The following is a 26,891-nucleotide window of genomic DNA, read 5'->3' as shown; positions in this document are numbered from 1 at the left end:
GATCACTGTGCTATTTTAATTCATTAGCTATTTATTAAGCCTTTGTTTATTCGAAACACTGGGCTACACAGCTAGGAGGAGATAAAAAACATGAGAAAAATGTATAGCTGCCCTTGATGTATTCATAAGCAAACTGATTCAAAATGACATTTTAAAGTATGCACAGTAATTAATTCTTCTCTTATATTCATAATATATCTTCTGTACATTTGCAGAACATTTTATTATAAAAATAATAAATTTGAGGATAGTGAGAAATTTCAGGGAATTACATTTTTAAAATTGTCCTTGGCTGGGCGCCGTGGCTCATGCCTAGCACTTTGGGAGGCTGAGGTGGATGGATCACGAGGTCAAGAGATTGAGACCATTCTGGTCAACATGGTGAAAGCTAGTCTCTACTAAAAATAGAAAAATTAGCTGGGTATGGTGGCACAGCCTGTAGTCCCAGCTCACTCGGGAGGCTGAGGCAGGAGAATTGCTTGAACCCAGGAGGCAGAGGTTGCAGTGAGCCGAGGTTGTGCCATTGCACTCCAGCCTGGGTAATAAGAGCAAAATTCCATCTCAAAAAAAAAATTGTCCTTATTCAATACTTTGCAAATATAATGATATTCATAAAGATGACCAGAGGAATAAATATCCTAAAGACTTAAAATTTAAAAAAAAATCAAACACAGAGATATGGTGAGGGGTGAGGGGCCAGAGGAGGGACAGTGTGGGGGATTGGGTGGGAGGAGCAGGAGGTTGAGGAGGGATAACACTGGGAGAAGTGGTTGATGTAGGTGATGGGGGGATGGAGACAGCAAACCACCATGGCATGTGTGTACCTGTGCAACAATCCTGCAAGATCTACACATGTACCCCAGAACTTAAAGTACAATAAAAAAGTAAAAACAAAACAGCACACTCAAGAATAATAAGCTGAAAGCTTTTCTTCTAAGATCAAGAATGAGACAAGAATGCCCCCTCTGCCACTTCTGTTCAACATGACACTAGAAGTCATAGCCAGAACAATCAGACAAGAAAAATAATTAAAAGGCATCCAAATAAAAAATATAAGTTAAAAAAATGCTAAATTGGGCAGGCACAGTGGCTCATTCCTATAATCCCAGCACTTTGGGAGGCTGAGGTGGGTGAATCACTTGAGGTCAGGAGTTTGACACCAGAATGGTCAATGTGGTGAAACCCCATCTCTACTAAAAATATAAAAATTAGCCAGGCATGGTGATGTGCACCTGCAGTGACAGCTACTGAGGAGGCTGAGGCAGGAGAATTGCTTGGAGGTTGCAGTTACCTGAGATCATGCCACTGCACTCCAGCCTGGGCAACAGAGACTCCATCTAAAAAATAAATAAATAAAATAAAAATAAACACTAAATTATGTTTAGTGTAATATTAGAATAAAATATAGAGTCTTTAAAATGAGAATTCAACAATTAATCAGATGTATCAGTTTCAGAAAAATATCTGCATTTTTATATTAACATTTCTTATGTAATTCATAGGGCATTTTATTAAATCAGATAATTACCTCTTGCTTTGATAGTATGTAAAAATGTTATGTTAGTTTACTAAAATCATATTTTCCCAAATTCTTAAAGGATACACATTTCATGGAAGAAAAGAAAATCACCAGGCAGGGACATTTTCTGTGTGATCAAATAAATTGCCTCTGCTGTAGGATATTTGTTCTAATAAATGTACAGGCCTTTGGAAGAGCTCAGATATACTCCAAATAACAACTGGAGTCTTGAAATTCATTCATGCCATTCTCTGTGTTTCAGGATCTATCTTCATCATTGAGAGTTTACATGGGCATAGCATAAGCACAATTAGCATAACCACTGATCACATGATCTGAGCCAATACAGTATGGCCTATGATTTCCTAAAGAATCTTCAAGACTGTGTCCCTTTTGATGCCCTATACCACATAGCTTTTTCATCAAACTTGTAAGAACTGAAAAACTAGTGGTCTCGTAGTCATTTCAAAGCAGAAGTGGTAGAATGCCATGATGCACTTGGACCTAGACAGATGAAGACAGAACACTCTCATCAAACTATAATTTCTGGAATGGCTTGGACTCTCATAGTAGCAGTTTATGGAACCACTGATTTTAGAAAACTGGTCATCTGACACCCTCCATTTGACGAGTGAGTTCTCACCACTTGTCATGTTAAAACTTGGGACTACATTTGTAAGATCCTTGTTCTTACTATTGAAGCTTCATACTAATTCCATCCTGTTCATCAATGTCACAGTCACTATCTTTTTATTTCTCTATATGCCAAAAAGATGTGAAAGAGCTTAGTTTGATTTTTTATTGATCCACGATTAACCTGCAGAATACAGGCATACCTCAGAAATTATGTGGTTTCAGTTTCAGACCACTCCAATGAAGCAAATATTGCAATAAAGTGAGTCACATGAATTTTCTAGTTTCCCAGTGCATATAAAAGTGTGTTTATACTATATAATAGTGAGTTAGGGGTGCAACGGCATTATGTGAAAAAGGGCATACCTTAATTTAAAATATTGTTAAAAATGCTGAGGTCATCTCAGCCTTCAGTGAGTTGTAATCTTTTTGCTGGTTTTGGGTATTGCTTCAATGTTGATAGCTGTTGACTGGTCAGGTGGGTGGTTGCTGAAGTTTGGAATGGTTGTGACAATTTCTGAAAATAAGACTCCAGTGAAACTCACCACACGGATTTACTCTTCATTAAAGAGTTATCTGTAGCATGCAATGCTGTTTGGTAGCATTTTGCCCATAGTAGAACATCTTTTGAAATTGAAGTAAATCCTCTCAAAATCTGCAGCTGCTTTGCCAACTAAATTAATGTAATATTCTAAATCCTTTGTTGTCATTTCAACAATATTCACAACATCATTCCACCTCAAGAAACCACTTTCTTTGCTTGTCCACACAAAGCAACTCCTCATTCATTAAAATGTCATCATGAGATTGCAGCAATTCAATCACATCTTCAAGCTCCACTTCTAATTCTTATTGTCCTGCCATTGGTACTACATCTGCAGTTACTTCCCCCACTGAAGTCTTGAACTTCTCAAAGTCCTCTATAAGGCTTGTAATCGACTTCCTCCAAACTCCTGATAATGTTAATAATTTGACATCCTCCTATGAATCATGAATGTTCTTTATGGCATTTAATATGATGAGTCATTTTCAGAAGGTTTCCTATTTACTGAGATCCATCAGAGGAATTCCTATTTATGGCAGTGATAGCCTTATAAACTGTATTTCTGAAATGATAAGATTACACCTTGATCCACAGGCTGCAGAATAGATGTTGTGCTAGTAGGCATGAAAACAACATTAATCTTCTTGCATCAGAGCTTTATCAGAGTTCTTGGGTGACCAAGTACAGTCTCAATGAGTAGTAATATTTTAAAAGAAAATTGTATTTCTGAGCAGTAGATCTCAATAGTGGACTTAAAATACAGCATGTTAACCATGCTGTAAACAGATATGCTGCCACCCAGGCTTTGTTCTTCCATTCATAGAGAACAAGTGGAATAGATTTAGCATAATTCTTAAGGGTCCTAGAAATTTTGGAATGGCAAATGAGCATTGACTTCAAATTAAAGTCACCAACTTCTTGCTCTGGATTAGGCTTTGGCCTTTGGGAATGTTGTGGCTGGTTTGATCTCCTATCCAGACCATTCAGACTTTCTCCAAATCTGCAATAAGGCTGTTTTGCTTTCTTATCATTTGTGTGTTCACTGAAGTAGCACTTTTAATTTCCTGGGGAACTTTCCCTTTGCATTTGCAAGTTGGCTAACTGGCACAAGAGGTCTAGCTCTTTGTCTATCACAGCTTGCCACATGCATTCCTTACCAAGTTTCATTTCTAGCTTTGGATTTAAAATAAAAGGTGCAGTTCTTGCTTTCACTTAAACACTTACAGGCCATTGTAGGGTTGGCTGAATTTGAACACCGTTGTGTCTCAAGGAAAAAGGAGGCTCAAGAAGAGGGAGAGAGACAGAGGAAACACTGGTCTGTGGAGCAGTCATAACACACACAACATTTATCAATTAAATTCTACCTTTTATATGGGTGCAGTTAATGCACCCACAAAAATTACAGCAGTAGTATCAAAGATCACTGATCTTAGATTGCCATAACAGATAAAATAATAGCAAGAAGTTCTGAATTATACAGAGTTACCAAAACTGTGACAAAGAGACAAAAAAAGAGCACATGCTGTTGGAAAAGTGGCACAGACAGACTTGCCCAATGCAGAGTTGCCACAAACATTTTATTTACAAAAACCACAATTTCTGCAAAGCGCAATAAAGTGAAGTGTAATGAAATACGGTATGTCTGTATTTGAGCCAGGTGACAGAATCATACTTTCTAGAAATTGGCCACATAAATGTCAGGCCAACATGGCAAAACCCCATCTCTATTAAAAATATAAAAATTAGCCAGGCATGGTGGTGTGCCCCTACAGTGACAGGGGAGGCTGAGGAGGCTGAGGCAGGAGAATTGCTTGAACCTACAATGTGGAGGTTACAGTTAGCTGAGATCACACCACTGTGCTCCAGCCTGGGCAACAGAGTGAACCTGGAATATGTGGCAAATGAAACTGCTAAAAAGATTTTAAAGTAAGATGATTTTTAAGATAACAGATGGAATTGTTTTAGAAAGCAAACGAAATCACAAGGAGACAGCAAAGGAACACATTGTGAGAACTAAACAGAAGCCATGCATGGGGTGCTCTGACCTAGGAATCTGGATGAAACTGCGGAGGCACTCAGAAACAATAGCCACATTTTAATTTTGGTCATAGAGACTCAGGTGTGCAATGCTAGCTCCAAAGAGATTTCAAGTACCCTGAAAGGCAGCCCCTGACAGTCTATGCTCTCCTCTCATTTTTGTGGAAATGGCACTCCAGTAGGAGTCCCAGTAGCTTTGATAACAATTGCCATGGTTTGCTCCCCCTGACCCCCTGCGTGGAGTATTTCATTTTTCCATGTTAACACAGCTGATTGTCCCTAATGAGCCTTTTGGTATCAACATGGTTCTTTATTAGCCACCTCTAAAGAGTTGACTTTCACATAGGTATAGTCTTGGATGATGTTTTTTAGTGTATTATTGCAGCTTATTGTCCCTTATACAGCCAGCTTCAAGAGTTTGACTGAATTGCTACAGCTTTTATGTAGGTCAGTGTTAGATGCTAGAGTGGTATGGGGGTCTCAGTTACTGAGAGAGTAAATGAGAAGGTAGCCTTTTTTTTTCTGCTCTTGATGATGATTTTTCTTATTAGAGAGAAATACCGCCTCTGAATTAATGGAGACACAATAGGAAGGAATAATGAAATCCTAGTTCGCAGCAGAGTCACCCTCTGCTTTGCCTCCCTGTGTGCTTTCATGCAATGAGGAGTTAAGAAGATTTATTGAGGGCCAAATATGTCAGTTTTGTAAAATAAAACAATCTGTGGTAAATGGTTTTAAAAAGAAAGTTGTCGAAGCTGTTTTCTTTGTTTTTGGTCAAGTTTACATTCCTTCATCATGCAAAATCCAGGTGTTTGCCATCAAAAGTTTTAATCCGTATTCTTTTGACATATTTTCCTAATTTAGGTATAGATTACCGTTTTACCTCTGAAATGAAGTGTCAGCACAATTAATTAAAACAATTGATTTGTTGTTTAAGAAGAAAAATAAGAATGTGTTAATTAACCCCACTGCACACATATTTCTGAATCACAACTAAAAAAGAAAATGGGATACCGAAACAGTAGTATAAAAGATCGGTAACTATGTGTTGGTGATACTTCATTCCATGCAGAAAACAAGGTTATATTTGTGTATTTGTTTCAAGCCACACATTAGACAGTTGGAGTTCTTGAGGAAGTCAATAAATAGCCCCTTCTTCTCTACTCAAGTTCTGAAATAAAAAGCAAAACAGATGGAGACAGAATATCACCTTTATTATTGCTACAGCTGATCATTTTGAAGAATGTGACTCACACTTTCAAGCATGTGGGCTGAAATTTATAGCATGGAGAGGTCATCTGAGAGGATCTACATTCTGTAGAAAGCACAGCTCTTCAACGAGAGGAAGAGAATGTGAGAGGTAGACAGTGAGAGGATGAGGGAGAAAGAGAGAGAAAGAAGATATGGCAATGCGCAGGCTCACGTGCCCAATTTTTCCTTCCCAACTTACCATGTAAATGTGTGTCCGAAGTAGAATAAAAAGGAGAGCCTAAAGTAATGGAACTCACTACATATGAAAAGACAAGAGTAGGGAAAGAAACTTTTCCCCATAAAGATATGCATAATAGAAATAAAAGGCAATAGAATACAAAGTACAAAAATATAGTAAAGTAAAAAAAAAATCCTAGCTTTAATTCTTTATGTAAATTAATATTCATAAATATCGCTCACAAAACCTACATATATAGTAATGATTAGAGCATTCTCCACAGGAAAGAGTTACCAAAGCTTGAAGTGATTGCCAGAAATCTCCCCTTAAAACAATGGGTAAAGAATAATTGGGGGATTGGCTGTGTGCAGTGGCTCATGCCTGTAATACCAGCACTTTGGGAAGCCGAGGCAGGTGGATCATGCGGTCAAGAGATCGAGACTATCCTGGCTAACGTGGTGAAACTCCATCTCTACTAAAAACACAAAAATTAGCCAGGTTTGTCAGTGTGTACCTGTAGTCCCAGCTACTCAGAAGGCTGAGGTAGGAGAATCGCTTGAACCCTGGAGGTGGAGGTTACAGTGAGCCAAGATCATGCCACTGCACTCCAGCCTGGGCAACAGAGAGACCCCATCTCAAAAAAAAAGAAAGAAAGAAAAAGAAAAAAAAAAGAACAATTGGGGATTCACACCAGAGCCATATGCCTTTTGTTCCCCAGGGCTTAGGGACAGGGTTCCAAACTGTAGAGGGCAGAGCAACTTGATTCTCCACCAAAACCATCCCCAAGAAAATTGCCCCTCAACCTCATGTCCACACTCCACCAACCACTTCAACTCTGGTTTCAACATTAAATTAGCTCTACCTTTTTAAATAAAAAATTGCATTCAACATTTCTACAATGGTTCCTTCTTAGACTGCCTGTCATATGTACTCAAAAATAATAGGACATGGCAAATATCTAAAAAAGTATTTTACCATATGGAAAATTCTGCTACCTGAGAGTCACACATGATGCAAGCCTTCTAACAACAATCAAAAGTTATTTATGCCCCAATCGTGAGATGAGAACATCTCCAGCCATATCATGTAACCACATAGTATTAATGTTTGCAGAGAGTAGAAACTATTTTGCTAAAGATGTTGATGGGGCATGGAATTCTCTCGTACTTTTCCACTGTTATCATCTGTTCTTGGTTCTTCCATTGACATCAACCCTTTGCCTTCCGGGATAGCTAGCAGTAGGAAGAACTGTGGCATGTAGCAGAAATAGCTTTCAAAATCGCCACTCTTCAGGCCAGACATTCTAGAGATACTGTACTTACTACTGGGAAAGTCAGTCCTGCATGTTGAAATCATTTCAGTGCAAAAGTGAAGCAGATACATCCAACAGATTTCAAGTGTCCTGGATCTAAAACAATGTTAAGAAGGAGTCTGTGACGGGATTTACTAAGGAGTTGTAGGGCAAAACATATTTGAAGAGGCTGGTCAGTATCCAGATGGTCATCTTCAAGACATACAACTTTCCTGTATTAGTCAGGGATATCTAGAGAAAAAGAACCAATAAGAAATGCATATATGAATGCAAATACACACATATGTATAGAGAGGGGGAGGGAGAGAGAGATTCATTTTAAGGAATTCGTTCATGTGATTGTGGAAGCTGGCAAGTCCAAAATCTGTAGAGTAGGACATCAGGCCAGAGACTCAGAGGAGCTGTAGCTTGAGTCTGCAGGCCATCTGTGGGCAGAATTCTCAGAAAATCTCACTGGGTTTATGGAGGCATTTATACAGCATTCCATTCTCAAAAATGGATCTCAACATATATGTGTATCATTTGCTTCTGGGAATGCCATCTAGCTCCTTTGCAAACACCTGATTCATTTACACAACCATGTTCATTGAACACTTCTATGTGTCAGGTAATTGATAGTCGTCTGATGATTGCAAACAAAACTATGATAGGATGAAATCAACATTTGGAAAGACAACTCAGGCATCAGTTCAGATGAGGTGACATCATCATTGCCAAAAAAGAAATACGGATTCAAGCATGAAATGCAACTCCGATTTTTTCTCAAGTGTTTATTTCCTAAACAAAAGACTTAAAACAAGCAGCCATTAATTTTTCTCCCTGTGTTTGTCTTCATTTACACATTTGGAGCACATGTTTAAGTTGGTGTAGTTTCAGGCCAGATGTAATTTTATTATTTCAAAGTATAAAAAGCAAATGCAGCATACAGGAAAAACTCTCAGTTGTTAATTCCCATATGGACTTCCCGAGAGTGTGTGCCTGATCGCTCAGGGGCTGATGTGGCATGGGGCTCCGCCAGCACCCCACGGAATTGCTCTGCCTCGTTCAAAATCCACATTGTGCAGGAATGTTGACGTCTTTCATTCAAAAAAGAAACTCTGTAAAGGGAAAAATGCTTTCAGATGAGGAAAATGCCCAATACTGAAATTCTAACTGAAGTTTACATTTTTTTTTGCTCTGCCTGAGATTCACACATGATACAAGCCTTCTAACAACAATTAAAACTTATTTATGTCCTTCTTTTGCCATATATTTGCTAGTAACTCAATGTATCAAGAAAGTTCCACTGAAGTCATGAATTGCACGTAGGAGATAAAATGCTGATTCTCACTAAAAATAGAAACATGGAAGAACAGTTTTACCTTAAGTGTCCCTAGTTCTCCATGTTTATAATCACTGAACATAGAAAACATGAAAATCATCTCAATGTGCTTATGTAGGCATGTATTTTATCATGTAAGCACGTATCTGATCATGTCAACACATTAAACAGTAACTTAAAGTGTGTGGCACATAGTCTGATTACGCTGAATATAAAGAATAATTTAAACCTTATGTAATTTTTTTTCTGCAAGGGCTCAAAGCTACATGTGCTTACATTGCCTGCAATTGTATGTGTTATTATTGAATTTTCTAATGTTGAGTTGGGGGGTTTTTAAGTTATAAAAGTAGGAAAAATGAAATGAATTTTTATTTTTAAAGTACATATTTTCAAGTGTACATACAAGTCTGCTTATATTTAATCCATACTGTGTATTAGAATGAGCATACTCTTACGCAAAGAAATTGAGTGTGTAAACAATCATAGCCCAAAGTTTCCCAGCATTATGTGAACCTATTGTTTTGTTTTCCATATACTTCCCAAATTTGCTTATGCTATTTCCTCCTATTGAAATGATTTTTTTCTTGCTCTTTTCTGAATATCCAAACACAGTTTAACTCAAATGCCACCTTCTCTAATACTTACTCCTACCACTGTGGTACTTAATCTCTTCTTTAAATTTCAGTAACCTTTCAGCTCTATTCTTTTAAGAGTACTTACAACACTGCTCCTTGTGTTACTTTATTTTCATCCTTAGAAGGCCAATCCTTGAAGGCAGGATCTCAATCATTCAGCAGAGTGCCCTTTATCTAACAGATAAAAGTAAATATTTGTTAAAATAATGAGTTAATGTGTATGGATTTAGAAAAATCCCTGAAGAAATCCAAAAGCCAGCTCTAGAATGTGAATATGTCTAGAAATGTTAAGAGTACCAAGTTGCCTCTGCCTAAATCGTAATATTCAAATAGTCCTATTTTTAAAATAAACTGAATAAAAGAACCTTAGGAATTAAGGGGAATTGGATAAGAGTGGGATTCTAATTATATGAATTTCATTTTTTTTCATTCCCATGGCTTTACAAATCTGTGCCCAACATGACTGATGTTGAAGACAGTGATGTTAATTTTGCTGATTTTAATGGAAGTATGTCCTAAATATTCATCATTAAAAAGCACAAATAATGAGTTTATTGAAGAATAAATCTTGAGAAACAAATGAATTGCATATAACAGAAGTACCGTTATTAGACTAGGAGAAGAAGTGATTATGAAATACAACAAATAGATGTAATCCTAAAATACACTGTGGCTGATATATCTCTGTGACGGATTGAGATCTCATTCATTTTTATTCCACAGGTATTTATCGAGTACCTATTATAAGTCTGGCACACTTCTAATTGCTGAGGAGACAATGATAAACACAAATTCCCTGCACCCAGTAAACACATCCATATTAAATCAGGGGCTATAAATACTAAAAAGAAATAAAAGAATTATGAAAGTCCAATGATGTGGTTTGGCTGTGTCCCCACCCAAATCTTGTCTTGAACTGTGTAGCTCCCATAATTACCATGTGATGTGGGAGGGACCCAGTGGGAGATCATTGACTCATGGGGGCGTCTTCCCCCACACTGTTCTCGTGGTTGTAAGTCTCACCAGATCTGGTGGTTTTATAAGGGTTTCCCTTTCACTTGGCTCACATTCTCTCTTGCCTGCCACCATGTAAGATGTGCTTTTTGCCTTCTGCCATGACTGTGAGGCCTCACAGACATGTGGAACTGTGAGTCCATTAAAACTTTTTGTCTTTATAAATCACCCAGTCTTGGGTATCTCTTCACTAGCAGCATGAGAACAGACTACTGCATGTGGTATGAAATTTTATATATGGCTATCAGAAAAGACCTCTATGATATATTATTTGAGCTGAGCCTTGAAGGAAGGAATGGTGGGAGCCACATGAATATCCAAAGAAGAGCTCCCCAGACCAAAATAGGGGAATAACAAGTGCAAATGCCCTGAGGCAGTAATGTTATTCGAAAGTTTGAGCAAAAATGTAAGAAGGTCATTAGAGTGAACGAGGAGACAGCAGCAGGAGAAACAATGAAGAAGTAAGGTAAGCAAATCATTTGGGGATTTTAAAAGCTCTGGCCAAGATTCCAGATTTTATTCTGAGTGTGATGAGAAACTGTTGGGATCTGAGCAGTGGACATATGTAATTTGGCTCTAGCATTAAAAGAATCACTCTGGCTTCTGTGTGAAGAACAGCTTAGGCCAGGGGTGGTGATAATAAGTAAGGATGAAGCATGGAGGCCACTGAGGCTGGGATGACAATAATCCAGGCAAGAGGTGCAGGTGCCTTGTGTTAGGGTGGCAGCTGTGGGGGTGGTGAAAAGTGGCTGGATTCTGGTGTATTTTAAGTTACAGTGAAGGTCAAATTATTATATAAGACTTAACTAAGTAAGATTTACCGGATATAAAGAAGAGTACCTTTTTTGAGAGGACTTCATTATATCATATTTATAATGGTAATTATTCTCACAGTGACTCTCTAGGGAGCTCATCTGTTAGGATTAACCCCATCTTTCAGAGAGGCCTGGGTGACATGCTTTGTGTCACAAGTCAAGACAGATCCCAGAGCTCCAAAGCTACTGTTCCCTCTACTACATTTCACATTTTCTTCTCAGTTTTCTTCTGCATATTCAAGAGGAGTTTTAATTTAAAATATGTAAAGTATTTTTAGCATGAGGAAAAATTCTGAATATTGACCTAAATGGTTAGCTTCATAAAAAAAATTGTTAGCGTCTTATTTTCAAAAGATTTGTGTAGTGATTTTAGCAGTGTGTTGCATTTTTTAGTCTGAAAACAAACATGCAATAATTCATTTCTGAACAATTGTAGCAATCATGTTCTGCGGGGAAAATATATCCTATTAGTGATATTTTCTGTGTTGTCTTGTTTCTAATATGTATGTTTAAAACATAAATATTATTAAAAGCATGCTTAAAGATATCACTTAACAAACTATTTCTAGGAGAAAAAGTCTAAGTTTATTGTTACCCCGATCACTCACATATTTGTTTATTCTGAATTATTAACCAGTGACCTATTTTAAAGATTCTGAAGCATATTTCAGTTACTGTGTATTTACAGCACTCTAAAACAGTAACCAATCAACTAACAAGTTTTATTGTGATGATTTTATCATGCTAGAGAATACTTTCTTTATCATAATATTTGAGTTCTAACCTATTCATTTCTTCTTATTCTTGAATAATAATTTAAGGGATTCTTGGAGATTCTTAGCTGCTTTTATATTTAGAATGCTAGAACAGGATGCACATACCCTTACTTTAATCAGGAAATATGGACACTGACATTAAAAAAGTCTTCCCCCTCACATACTTGTGAGTCATTTTTCCTCTACAAGATTCTTTTCTGCATATTTTCACTAGACCCACACCTCACTCAAATAGACTCTCAGCCTCTTGAGTCAGGCATTCATTTATTTCTTTTCCTTACCCCCTTCCTCTGGAAACTCAAAGACAATTTAATGCACTGTGTATTTATTGACAGCCCCTAAAATGCATGATATTCTGACTAAATGGTACAAAGAATAACAGATAATTGGAAACAATCCTTGGTTTCCAAGGACCTAACTCCTAAATAATCATTTAAGTTAAATAATCCAGGAAAGGAAAAACCTGCCACTAGTCTTGAGAGGTTAAATAATTTATAACTGGTGACTCCCACCGATTGCTTATTCTCTAAGAAAAAAAAAAGAAGGCATTTTTTCAGGTGTCTAAAGAGAATTGTTTAACCTTTCCTCTGTCATCAAAGATGAGTTCTGTCATCTCTTTCAAGGTATTTTCTTTTAGATCCTTCTTTTCATTTCAGTCCTCAGTGTTGTGCTAATCCTTGATCATAGGGGAATTTGCAAATGTAAGTATAGGAGATAGAAGAGTATAAGAAGTAGAATTAAGAATTTGTTAAAATACAGAAAGGAACAGTCTCTGTGTTAAGTATGGATAATTACCAAGAGTAATCAAGATGGCACTGCATATTTACTGGGAGTAGTCTCATTGGTTGTACGCTAGGTTTCCTTCCAATGAAGGAAGAACAAGAGACTTTTTTTTTTTTTTTTGCCCAAGAAGATGCTATAATGGATGCATATAGATTTTCTTAAAGTAGAATGGAGTAATTTATTCTGTCAGAGTTATTGATGCTCAACCCTATTTCTCTGGAAGTTGCATTTGTTGAAAGTCAGGCATGCTTAAACCCTGATTGCAAATTTTAGATGTTTTCAAACATTATGTAAGAGTAGAAATTGAAGTGTATCATCCTCTGTCTTCTATTTAGTGTTGTTCTGTTCTGCTTCCAATGAGTATCATAAATATGATGAGAGACTATAATGAAACGGGTATTTGGTTGTTTTGTTAGGTTCCAAAGTTCAGAATTTTCTAATCCCATTAACAATAATGAAAAAAAATACTCTGCCACTCAATACCACAAATATCTCAAATATTTAAGTTTACTAAGCTTATAATTAGCACAGAGCTTCAAGACCACGCCAAATAATTTTTCTTGAAATTATAGAAAAAATCTAAGAACATAATACAAAAATAATGTTATCTTTTTATAATATACAAACAGTGAATTTTATTTGCAGTGTTAATTTTATGAGCAAATTATTTTTAAATATACTGCTACATTATATATAATAAAAATTGTGTATTGTGCATAAAAAAAATAAATGTTGATGGTTTTGCATAATACACATTGTTAAAGTTATGATTTTTATTATCTGAAATTGTAAGATTTAAATTTGTATAGCAACTTTTACTCAGTCACTGTTGCCATAGAATTTATGAAAGAAAGTACAAAATACACTAAAAAAGAAAGAAAAACTGTTGTTTTTCTGTCCAATAAATGTTTCTTCCTAGATATAGAAATGGCTGTTGATTCTATTCCCATCCCATGAAATGTGGAAGGCAATAAAGAAATAAGACCTGCCAAATAAAAGGGGCACATACCCGGTTTATAATAAGCAATGGATACTCATTTAGAGAATGAAGAAACAACAGAAACAGGCAGAGCTGATTCGTGTTCTATTCTCTGTATACAATTTGACATGCCTATTTAAAACACTTCAATAAAAGTGAGCTGAACAGTTTAGAGATATTGTAACCCATGAAGAAGAGAAATGTAGAACTGAGCAGCATCAACTCCCAAAAGTTGCTTATGCATTGTTCTAATTTCCTTTCATAGAGAATTTGGACACCATATTTAAGGTTTCAATAAACGCTTTATCTGAAAGCAAGTAAAATTCAACAAATTCATAATGTATACTTAAATTTACTAAGCCATCTATAAATAAATCCATGACTTCTTAAAAGTCAGGGACTCTCTCAAGCAGTATCATTTGAGTTCTCATTTAAACCAAAAAAAAAAAATTCAACTTATACTTCAAAATTATTTTTATTGTTAAATATCTGTAGTTTTTGTATAGCAGAACTAAATTCATTTCTGAATATGTTATGGATGGGATATATTATGAATATTCTACTTGTTAAACCACCAAGACAAATGTTATACTTTTGCTCTACAAAATTTGAATTTATAAACATAATTTACACTCTAGCAAAGCAAATTTGATTTCTCTTTGAAGGAGGAAGACATGTAAATGGTGAGAAATTTGAAAAAAAAGGATGCTAATTGGATGGCAGTAATGATTCACCATTTAGTTTTTATTGTAAGGCCAAAATATAACAGTTGGTTTTATATGTTAGGCATGTTCTGTTGTTTATTACAGAAGAATCAGCACTGTTGATATTTATAGGCAACATGCATGTCCAGCCTTGACCTAAAGTTATGCTACAAATAAAATCGTAATTGTTACTTTAATGTAGGTAATATCAAAACCATCATTTATTCACATTTGAATAGATTTTTAAAAACTGCTCTTCAATTTTAATAATTTCTGCTGCTAGGACACTATTAACAAAATAACATGTTTTCCTCCAGTGGGCTCAGTGTGTATTACAGGTCGCAGTGTTTAGAATGATGACAATGACAGGAAATATATTGGGATGTTCTAAGCAAAGCACAGGACAATACAAGACAAAAAGATCTCCAGAAACCTGCTTGGAGTTTGAAAGAACTTCCTTGTTTTGGGAAGTCTGAAATAGTCTTAAAGTTTTGTTCAATGATAACAATGAATCTTAAAAGGGAGCAGGAAGGGAAGTGTTGAAACTGCTAAATTCTGTCAGAGAATTGTATCAATATTCTGTTTCCTTGCTCTTCAGAGAACTCTGTTGATGGGGATTACCCTGTTCATACCTGACATTCACAATAGAAATTCTTCTGCTTGTCTTGGAAATGTACTAGGTATCAAATAGATTATAGGAGCTACTGAAAGTGTTAGAAGTCACCAAGTAGTCAAGCAATGCTTTTTCCAGCTGCCATTTATACCCATTTATTCTATCTCTTTAGAATACCTGTTAAAGAAAATTTACAAAAGACTCATTAAATAAATAAATAATTAATAGAGGGAAAGGCAGAAGTCAAGATACAGATTTTTACTGTTTTCTGGGGCAGGTCACTAAAATGCAAATGGAAACTAGAAGACAGTATACTAGAGAAATCACCAATCATGTGTTTATAGGATGAGCAAACAAGAATGAAATTTATACACCATACACAAACCACTTGAGCCAAAGGACCTTACTGTGAGAACATTTGCACAAGTCTAACTTGGAACATTGCTTTATATATTTTAGCTCTTTCGTTAAAATCTTTGTCCATGTCCAGTGGCATGTATAATACTGAGGTCAATAATATTTTTTCTCCCAGATCTCATTTTCAAGAAATGAAACGTTAGTTAGTACTTTCCTACACAAGCAAGATGATTTACTGATTCTCTGACCATTATACACAGAGCTCATTGTTCTCTGAAATACGTACACCAAATTTTTCCTGAAGACTAGTACATTGTGCTCTGATGGAGCCAGAGACAGGAGAAACCTACCTTATTTCTCAGGTAGGTTAGATTGAATAGAATTCCTGATAGGTATTGAGAATTCTACTCAACCTATCTGAGAAATAAATGTAACCAGATTTTAGGTCGCTCTGGGATCATACCACTAAACAATGTAAGTCATGTTACGTACATGGTCTTTATGATAAACCATTTTTAAGAATAGCTTTAAATGTTGTGAAGTGAGAGTGTGATAATGAGTCTGCTTGTGAAAATCATTATTTTAAAATTTGGATGCCCTCTTTGTTTTCATATAAATTTATGATTATCAATTAAACATTAGTTTATATTTAAAAGTCTTCCCAGAAGACTTTTATCTGATATTTTTGGAAGGATATTTTATATTTCCAAAGCATCAATTTGCAAATAGCATAATTCTAGTAAGAAACCTGATTGGTTTTATTTTTTTTCTACGAGGATTTAACAAAAGACAGCTCTATTGTCATTTCTTACGATTTAGGATTCATTAGCACTTTTTTTCCCCAAAAAGCTTCTCCTAAAACCTGATATATACCTAAAAAACAGCATATAGAGTCCATCTTATACTGAACAAATCTTTAAATAAGTACACTTTAATCACCTTAAATTTTTGCATGTTGTTCTTGCTCACCTACAAACTCACTGAAATTTTACAAACAAGTGAATGCTTTGCTTTCTCTTGCGATTAGCAAAGGTCTACTCTGATAATTTTTCCAACTGAACTGTTCCTTTAAATTTAAGGTATTTATTTGGTTGATTCCAACTTCCACAATAAATACAAGATTCTGGAGTTAAGTGTGACATATGTACTTCTCTTTCCCTCAGGTAAATATAATATATGAAACAAGTGCTATTTATTTGTAACTGGACCTATGGAGTTTTGAGTGTCACTTCCCTGACTCAAGTTTATATCCACTGCAGATATGGTTAAGAAAAAAATTAATGTGGTTTTCAGTTTCTAAGTCGGTTATATGAATGTATATTATATATGTCACAAACTGCTGCCCACGGCACTTTCCATTCTCATTTTTCTAGTGCTAAGATATGACTTCTGAGAGCCTACCAGGAAGGCAGGTAATTCTACGTGTGTTACACAATTGAGGTCTTTCTATTACTCTCAAATGGTCAAAATACATCCTTTACTGTGCAGTATAACACAGCATAAAACAAAAGCATTTCCTTATTTTCCCCTTCATTGCTTATTCTCTTCTTCATCTTAAAATAAACAGAAATAAATATCTGATTAAGCTTTTTTACATCTAACCACTCTCAGATAATTACCTTTAACATGTAATTTTTAAAAAATCACTTAAGACTCAAGCAGTTCATTCCTAATAGTTAACTGTAAATTAAACAGCTGATTCCATTTTTTTTTAAACAAAACAAAACAAAAGAACTAAATTTTAAACCCAAACTCAGTGTTTCTAGGCAGGGACACCACATATAACTTCAGTTTGCTACTTTCAAGATCAATATTGGGATCAGAGAGTTCCCATTCTATGATACAATTGGAAGATAAAGACGAATTACTCTCTCCAGAGTTTTAAACATGAATGGGTCAAGTTGCACAGTGAACTGTCTAATTAATGACTGTTGCGTTTAGTGTGCCTGAGACCTCATAAATATATACCCTCCCCACATTGGATATACGTTCCTCTCTCACGCCAAAAACAAAAAACAAACAAACAAAAAAACTTACACCAAAATTACCTTATTATGTGTTCCCATTTCATTTCCAGGAGTATGTAGCAAGAATGGACTTTTAAATTTTATAATAATGTTTTTATTTTTTTTAAGGTTGTCTTTCTTCATGTTTACTTGATAATCTGGAAAACCTATATTCCAGGAAATATTATGATTTTCTGCCTAAATGTTAAATGTCTAAATAGCCAGAGATCACTTTCAAATACTAAGTAGTGGGATGATAAGTGACTGTACTCTGCTAGCACATGTTTAAATGGTCAGAAATATATAATTAATAATCCTTTACTTTGGGGTTTTATGTGAGCATTGCGTGAGTAATCTGAACTGAACTACTCTTCTGGAATAAGCATACAATGTTGCATTGTTTTCTTTTCCCATGTTTCTGTGTATATGTTACTGTTTCAGTTTCATTTGTCAGCAAAAGTCTGTTTATTAGACTTCCTGTTATTAATTATGGGAAACAGGTTTTCTTGAAATATACAAGATTCTTAACTCTTGTCGACATTTCAAGGCAAGATATTGATGAGTCCGTCAACGTTTGTACAAATCTGGAACCTGAATTTAAATACATTGTTGCTTCACATAACTTACAACTTCTTAGCTCCCATAGGAAAAAACAAGACAAATAATAAGAAACGAATCACACAAATCACAAATCTGCTATCTTTGTTACTAGAAACTGAGATAACAACATTGGTTACTTTCTTCATTTGTCACAAGAATTAATGAACAGATCACAATGTGAATTCTGAAATCTAGTGGCCCACAAAAATAAGTTGCATAGATCGACTCAAATTGTAAAGTGCTGAAAGACAATGAGACGTATTCTAATGTAAATACTCATAAAAAGACAAAAATACTGACCTGATTATTGGTGTATTACAAAGCTTTTCATATAGAAACATCTGGTCAGTCCCTCTAGCACTGTCTCTCTATCTGTCTTTGAAATGGTAACAAATATACTTGCATGTATTAAAATCATAAAGGAACCAAAACATCTGGAAGTTTTAGAAGAAAAGCAAAATAGTTATGGGGGAAATTCAGATTAAAAAATGCAGATGTTTAATTGGGCTGTCAATTTTGTTACGAGGAAATAAGAGCAGAAATAACCAGAAGCCACTGGTGGAAAATTAAAATAGTTTCATGAGCCCTTGCCAAGCTAAAAGCAATGAAATCAGTAACACAATATGGACAGGGGCTTTCTAAACTGAGATCTGAAAATGTTACTATGTGCAATTTTGTAAATTAGCCATTTCCAAAAAATTTTTTTCATTAAAGCACAATAAAAGTTTTTCAGACTCTCCCTTCTCTCTTTGGTTATTAACATTGGACAGTTATTCGGGGTTTGCTTTCATCAATGACAAGCTCTTCCCCACACCCTCCTCACCCCCTTTCTAAGACCTTCTAATACTGCTGAGTGGCCAGAAATTACAGATGCAAGAAAAGCTGACAAATGACTGCCAGGCCCCTCCCCCAGTGCCTAGACAGTCAAAGCCCCTGCCAGAACATGCCTGAAAGCAGCGCTCCTACAGACAAAGACACAAAGATTCCATTTTCTCAGTGAAAATAGATTTCATGTGTAAAACACTAGTGAGAAAAATTGAAAGCTGACACATATGTGCAATTTCAGAGAGGCAGGGCTGAATAATTCAAGATTGAAATTGCATTTGATTGCATCAAAGCCTAACAAATGTTGTTTAACCTAAAAGTCTTTTCAGTCTGTAAAAAGACATTCAGTGGCAAGATATTTTATTTTTTTAAGCACACGGCTAAAAGGAAAAGGAATCTTGAGCCCAGTCAAGAGATGTTGATTATGTACTACTGATGGATTAAGAATTAGCACTGCCTTACATCATAGGGTCTACAAAATAAGGGGGAGAAGTTTTTTTTTTTATTTAAATAAACCATTGAATCAAAGGGTTCTGAAAGATAATATTAAATCCTTATGAGTATGTTTCCTATAAAAAGAATCCCCTCCCAGGAGCCCCAGGGTATCATTACTGGAGAGGCAGCGAGTGGTTTATTAGAGATTCAAACGTTGGCATCTGAGCCTTGCCAAGCATGCAAGTTTTAGCTTGTGTGCCCAGGGCCTTGGCTTCTGCAGTCCCTTCTTCTGGCATCTAACAGTGCAGGCCGTATGGTCGGCCTCCACACCACACCAGGCAGTGTGTAGGTACAAAGGCTAGGACTCAGAGACAAAGAAAGTTTGTCATTTACTAAGGAAGGTTACGCTTTTCTTCTGCCTGCTTACATAGTCACCCAAATTCATTCCATATCATTCTGCTCTCAACAGATAGGCTCAATACTTACAGAAAACTTGGCTTAATATGTTTTAGAAAGTATTAGACTCTTAACAGGTGAAAGTGTAATTAATAGTAGCTGTCAGGAGTAGTAGACCAAGAAATTGCACTGGGGATGTTTTAATTAAAAAAGAAAGTTTTACGACAATTTTTTTAAACATTGAAAACACACGTGGTTCTCTCTCATCCCTTTCCAAGCTCCTGAATTTCTTAAATTTCTTTGGTCAGTAAGAGGATCAGACAGAGAAAAGAGACTAAGAAATTCCTTTATAATCTAATGAGAGATCATTGAAAGGAAATTGAAAGGAAAGAGAATATTAGGTACACCCTGTGTCTGTTAAATGTTTTATACAAACCCTTTAAATCTCAAGGCAATATTCATGTCAGGATACATTTTCACTATCATTTCGAATCTAAGTAGAATACTGTAGAGTATTTAAACAAGGTATTTAAAACATTCATTAATAAAATCAATATTTCATATGAGATATTAAATAATGTAAGCGAGTATTCATCTATTTGTTTATCAAATGGGAGCACTGGTTTGGAAAGTTGGACTTTTTAGCCCTCTTCAGCTGCTCTGTAATCTTAGTGAGTTTTCAAGCCTTAGTTTCTCTATCTACAATATGAAGAATTTTTCCCACTGAAGAAAATTGGGGCTAAATCTACAAAGCCAGCACTGACTACAAAATGCTAATATGTGGAGTTGGAGTGTGCAAAACTTTTGCTGTCATTTAAAACCTTTAAGCTTCAGTTCAGTGTATTAATTAGTACGGGAAGTCCCTGGTTAATTCGGTAAAATAAATCAGTCCAAAGCTATGTAATCATAGCTGACTATACCAGAGACCAGTTGATTAGTGTATTTGTTCACTTTTCAGGATGTTTCACATGCCATAAAATCAAATCTGATACTCCTTGACTTTCAATTCCTTAAAGTATATCTACTTTATTTATATTTAATTTATATGATTGTCTGATATTAACTCACCCTTCCTTTGTTAGCCATTTCACTAAACACAGAATAGCTGAGTGAGCCAGTGTGAACCAGAGTGACCCAGAAATCCAGCCAGAAAATTCGGGCAAGATTATGCCCCTTCCCACACTGCCAAGCCCACTGCCATGGCCTTGGAAGGCAAGAATAGCAGTGGATGACATGTGAGGCTGTTCAACACACTCTCATGCAGTTTTAGCCAACAGGGTCACTCACACCTCTTTAGCTGTGCTTCCTCAGCAGTCCCTAGAGCTTTCAACATAGAATATCATGGGAAGAAAACATATTGTAGTATAGAAAATGTTCAAGAAAATATTGATAGTTCTTTGAAATGTAAGTAATAGAAATACATTCTTAAATAGAGAATATGTAATGACTAACCTAAGAAGGTCATCAAACTCATAAATTCTAAGCAGTCTCTTACAGTATTTTTTTAAACAAAATATCAGGATTCTATACTTCCATATGGAAGAGAAAATAAACACATTTGTTTGTCTTTGTTTAGCCCAATTGAAGGGGAAATATCACACTGCTTAATTACTTTTAATATTTTCTTATTTGAAAAGTTACTAAGATACTAGAAAAAGGATATTAAAATAAAGTTGTATTATTATTATTAGGTAGAAAAATTAGTCTCTTTAGAGATATTGGATGATTAAAAAACAAATATATTTATATAAGATGTTTGAGAATAAAATCTAGGATTTTATTAATAATTATGCTAATATTTAATGTAATGTTTTAAATGTTTTTACTCATGGGAAATGCATTGAGAGAAAAAGTAGACCTTATATTCAATGAGACAGAAATATCCAAAACTAGTTTATCTTCTCACTAATCTCTGGTTATTTGACAAAGCTTATTTATAGAGAGAAAAAATGAAAAGCAATGTTTTCTGCGACCAAATTAGTAGCCCTAAAAAGGAGAAAATTTATAATGTGAAAAGTTGGCAGATCCCTATGGATTGTTGAACTGGAAAACATCCCCATAAAAGGATAAAATTAAATTTCAGCTAATTTGCTCAGCATGGCCTTTCTTTTTGTTTTGTTTTGTACAGAGATCCTGGCAAAATTACCCACAATCAATGATGGAAACTGAAGGCAGATTGATTTACATCTTCAGTGACAGTTGTACAGAAGTTGAAGAAACATGTCATGTTTCCAAAGAAGAGTGAGGAGCTTGGTTGGTCATACCCTAAAATTAGGGCATGATTAAGGTACGTCATTTCTTTTAGTTCAGTCAAAGTGCTTTGCTCTTTCCATTGCAGAGAATTTCTTCTTCTTTTTTTCAATCTTTCTCTCTTCCTCTTCTTCCTCTCATTAGTAGATGTCTTTTATAATTGATGTCATTTACTATCCTTTCATCAAATGTATGCCACATCACTTAGGCGAACCAGCAGACAGGGCACCAAAACACACATTAGAGGGGACTGGCTTCCATGAGACGCTTCGACTGTCTCATCAGGGCACTTGTAATAAGCATCTTGGTGCCACTGAATGCAATGCTGTATTTAAATAATAGCTTTCATCTTCACTCTTTTTAAATATAAAAGTAAACCTTGAAGCCCTTTGAAGGACCTCACTAAACAACATATGTATGAAAATAGATCAGTAAGGCTTTGAGAAGCGTTCTGAAGTAAAATCTGTAAAGCATCTTAGCATTTTTTTCAAAAAAGACCTCCAGGTAAATGATGGCTTTTAATAAGACACATGACAATCTCAATTACAAGAATCATTAGTGTGTGTCCTGTGTGCCATTTTATGTTCCCAGCAGGATATATCTTTTCTCATCAAGGGTTTCCAGGGCTGTCTACTGTTCTCTGTTGTGTAAAATGTATTGAAGTGTTCCCCCAATGCTGAACTAATGTTACAAACGAAGCAAAACAAAACAAAAACTGGGAAAACCTTCGTCAAGTGGTCAGACAGACTGGAACTAGAGGATTATAGGTAAGAGGGATAAAATGAAGGGTTGAAAGCTATAATTTCTATTTTTGTGGTGGCAACCACATCAGCTATTAGAATCAGGCAATTTAAAGATGTGGCTACTAGAGCTCAGAGTCTGGGAGGAAGACACCTCTGCATCTGACAGTGAGTCAGGCCCCCAGTTTTGAAGATGAGCTGTAGGTGATTCCTTGCTGGATCCATTTCCCAGTTAGTTTCTATTCCTCACTCCGTTCCTGTGTCCCCACACTTTCCACTTGATTTGATCTCTTTCTTTGACAATTCCATATTTTACTTTCCTTCTCATTCCTCTTTCCCCACCCTTTTGTTTTAACTGTAGTTTCTTGGCCTCTGGCTACTGTTTCATGCTGGATGTTCCCAGGAATCAGATTATGTTTAGAAAGGAGGTCCCAGAAGGGCCTCCCAATCCACTAGTTAATTTTTGAACATGTTGTGTCCTATGGGTGTCAGGAACATTTGTAGATGAAGTAATTTGAGGCATGAGTTTTGATAGAAGCAGGGACACCAATAAAATGACAAATTTACATACCTGTCTAATTTGTGTGATATTCACTGGGATCTTGAGAACTCAATTTATAATTTGTCTTTATTTTTATTTTTCACTAGAATTAACAGAATCCCAGAGCTTGTAGAAAATATAGAAACTGTATAAAACAACCCTCATATTCAGATGAAGAAAGTGAAGCACAAAAAGTAATCTGTCCTAAGCCATTCTGCTTGTCTATAAGTGCTATTGGCTTAATTATAGTTTTCCATACATTTGGACAAGAAAATACTTTCTCAGAAACTGGTTAGGACTGTTTGAGAAGAAATATAATCATCAAAACATATACACGGTAAAATATAACCATCCATCATTTAACATAGGCAAGAATATGTATAGAGTTGCCTAGGTGTGTTATTCACATAGCAAAACTTACTTTGATGGCAAATAAATCTTCTGACTTCTGCATATGTATAACATATATAAACCAGCCAGATTCTGTACATAAATAAATATTATTTTTGGATACCAGTACAATCCCTACTTCACTTTTTTTTTGCATTCCAGTTATTTATTACTTACAGTTCTATAGTTTTAACCAGAACAAAGGGATTACCCAGAAGAAAGAAGGTAAGCTATCTCATCAGTTTTGCTGGAGATCAGAAGGTTTTGTTTCTATTATTAGCTTTGTATTCTTTAAGAAAAAATGAAGGGAAAAAAAAATCTCATCTTCTCCTTTAAAAGGATTCCCATAAAAATTGGCAGTGGTAAGGTGGGGAGGAAAAGCATTGCCAATAACCAGCTAGATCCTATTATTGGAGGCAATCAGCTTTATTCTACAGAAATATAGTTGTTCTTGAATATTTAATAGACATAATATTTTTAAAACCAACATATTACATATACCAGTAAATATTTTTGTTAAACAAGGCTTTTAAACTTTAAATTATACCCCTAAACTGGCTTTCTAGTTTTCTAAAGAAATAAAGTAATTTTAAAGGAAATATCCGCTCAGATTAATATGTCGAATACCATACAAAAATGTGTGTGGTGATGTTACTGAAAATGAGGATTTTTGAAAACGAAAAAAGCAAAAAGCCATTGCTCCCAAAGCCTTCAAGAGTGACGTAAGGTTAGCAATGCAAGTCTTAGATGTATTTAGGAAATATAATTTTATTAGCTTTCTAATTATAAGCGTATTTTGATTCAAATGTTTAAAATATGGTCATCTCTTCAGGTAAAGATGAACATTTTGATGAAATAACAATACTTGAGGTGTTCTCTATTTCCACAATTAAGAGCCAAGGGTTATTTATTCAAATCATATGTTTCAGTCTCAAAATGATAAGGACACATTTCAACGAAATAAAAATAATCTTTTTTTTTTAAAAAAAAAGAAACCAGAATCATGTGGTAGTTGGCAGGCTTAATTTGTATTTTATGGACTCCAAATTCAGATGAATGTCATCAAGATCTGAATTGTCTCCATGGCTGTCATAATTTAAATATTAATATCGAAAATATACACTGTTATCATATAATTAATTATGATATAGAGAAAATTGAATTCTCTTAGCCAAAAAACATACAGGGAAATCATCACAATGAGGATGAACATAAATATTTTTTTTTGGTACTTCTACAGACTTCTCTGTAACAGTCGATCTGAAGATATCATCAGAGTTTGCAGGTGTAAAGGTATCTATAATCAAATATAGCTGAAATAATGAGGCTTCACACCAACTGCCTTTCCTAGAATCGTCACAGACAGGAAGTGCAGCTGGTGGAATCACCTGCTTATATTCCGCAAATAGCACTGAAGGATATAACTCAATGAAACTTGAAATCAGGTTGCACAAAAATACATTATTTCCAATTTCTCTTTTTATATTGATAGATAAATTATAAATTCACAGCAACATTTGTCTATTGTTAACTTTATTTCACAAAATCATACTAAAGTTTGAGTGACATCTTTAGCCAGGGAACCCTAGAAACATCCTTTGGCTAAAAAGTAAAAAGTGCAGTAGAGAAAACATTTGTGCAGTAGAGAAAACATTTACAGAGCTAATGTAAGAGTTTTTGAAAGACACAATAAAAGGTATGTTTTGATCAAAAGCTTATATTGTTTAGAAATTGGACTGTGCTTTAGTATTTTATCAACTAATTTTCAATCACAAAGAAAATTTAGAAAGAGATGAAATAGAAATAAAAGTCTTATTAGTAAGAGTAATTATATAGATAGTAGAATGACTACTTTTTATAAGCAGTAATTTCATAATGTAATGACTTCCTTTTCAGAAAAAAGAAAGTGATTAACAAAGCTAAACATTTACACAGGGCAATGTACCACATAACTCAAAATGCCAGTGCAAAAAGTGTTAGTTAACAAATGGAGACTCAATGCTTGTCTGTAATAATTAGTCATAGTTTCTGCACTTAGAAGGAAAGCTCTCCCCAGGAGTTGAGAATTAGAGTGGAGGTGGAGATTCTGAGTATGAGAAAAGCGAATTTCATTCATCTTGCAGGGTTATACTCCTATGATGGAAGGCTCTCAATTTTCAAGCAAGAAACATGGAAATTATAGTAACTATGGTCAATTTATATTGGCCCAGAGAACACTTTATTTTTCTCTGTGCCGGAATTTCTCAACAGGTGCCACTATTGATACTTTGGACCAGATTAATTCTTTGTCCTTGGGAGATCTGCTGTGCACTGGAGGATTTTTACCCATATTATTGACTGCTTTCCACTAGATGCCAATAGTACTCCCTCCCACTATGGTGATACCCATGTATTGCTGAATGTTCTCTAGAGAACAAAATCTGCTTACACTACTTGTCTAGGCATTTTTGTTTCTTCATTTATCTTTATGCAAAATGAGTTTTATTGGTCCTTTGCAGTAACATTAATAGGAATTTTGCATAGAGAAAATTTATGTATTAAAAATAGCTCTATACTGCAAACGTTTCTGCAGGACATAAGAATCTCACTGGTGCATTCATCTCTTGAAATATTTGCTATAAACACGTGTTGAATGTTGAGAGATACTGAATGTGGGCTCATATTTTGTGCTTTATTTGAAAATTTGCAATGTAAATAAAGTAAATCGATGTAAAATGCATGCCTTTGGGCATGAAAATGTTTTTTTGTGTATTATAGTTAAATATGGTAATATGTCTTTAGAGGTAACTCTCTGTGGCAGTGAACAAAACAAGACCCTACTATAATGATTCTTCATGCAGCTGATTTTAACAGAAGAGTAGCCTTCACTGTGCTTTTCTATAAATGTTGGCTTTATCCATGTATTAAAGCACAGGTTTCTTGGGAGAACACCCTAAATATTGAGAGTGAAAGATAAAATCTGAAGAGAATTTGGAAATCATCACTAAATTGAGCTGACAAACGTGCTAATCATGTCTAAAATATGGACTGTCAACATTTTTCTAACTAATGATGAGATGGTAGAGAAGCCATTAACTTAATACGCCTCTGTGTGTGTGTGTGTGTGTGTGTGTGTGTGTGTGTCTTTTGGTGGAAATAAATTGATAAGAAAGGAAACAATAGTAGTCACTTGGAAGCCTAGGAGGCAAGTCAATAAAAGAGAAATATCCAGGTAGTATGAAACGTTAAGCTTTACAC

The 26,891-nt window shown here is 35.2% G+C and overlaps 1 long non-coding RNA gene across 1 annotated transcript in view; it reads left to right on the top strand.

Moving 5' to 3' along the window:
• The window catches only part of LOC118149544 (uncharacterized), a 204,674-nt gene that overhangs the window by 15,573 nt on the left and 162,210 nt on the right, over positions 1 to 26,891 (top strand). The window contains exon 2 of the long non-coding RNA XR_004737098.3: positions 21,862 to 22,020. This is a non-coding gene — a long non-coding RNA (uncharacterized LOC118149544). The remainder of the gene's footprint in view (positions 1 to 21,861; positions 22,021 to 26,891) is intronic.

The sequence above is a fragment of the Callithrix jacchus genome, chromosome 19 (genome assembly GCF_049354715.1).
Source record: "Callithrix jacchus isolate 240 chromosome 19, calJac240_pri, whole genome shotgun sequence".
Taxonomy (NCBI): domain Eukaryota; kingdom Metazoa; phylum Chordata; class Mammalia; order Primates; family Cebidae; genus Callithrix; species Callithrix jacchus.
This window is presented reverse-complemented; position numbering and strand designations above follow the sequence as displayed.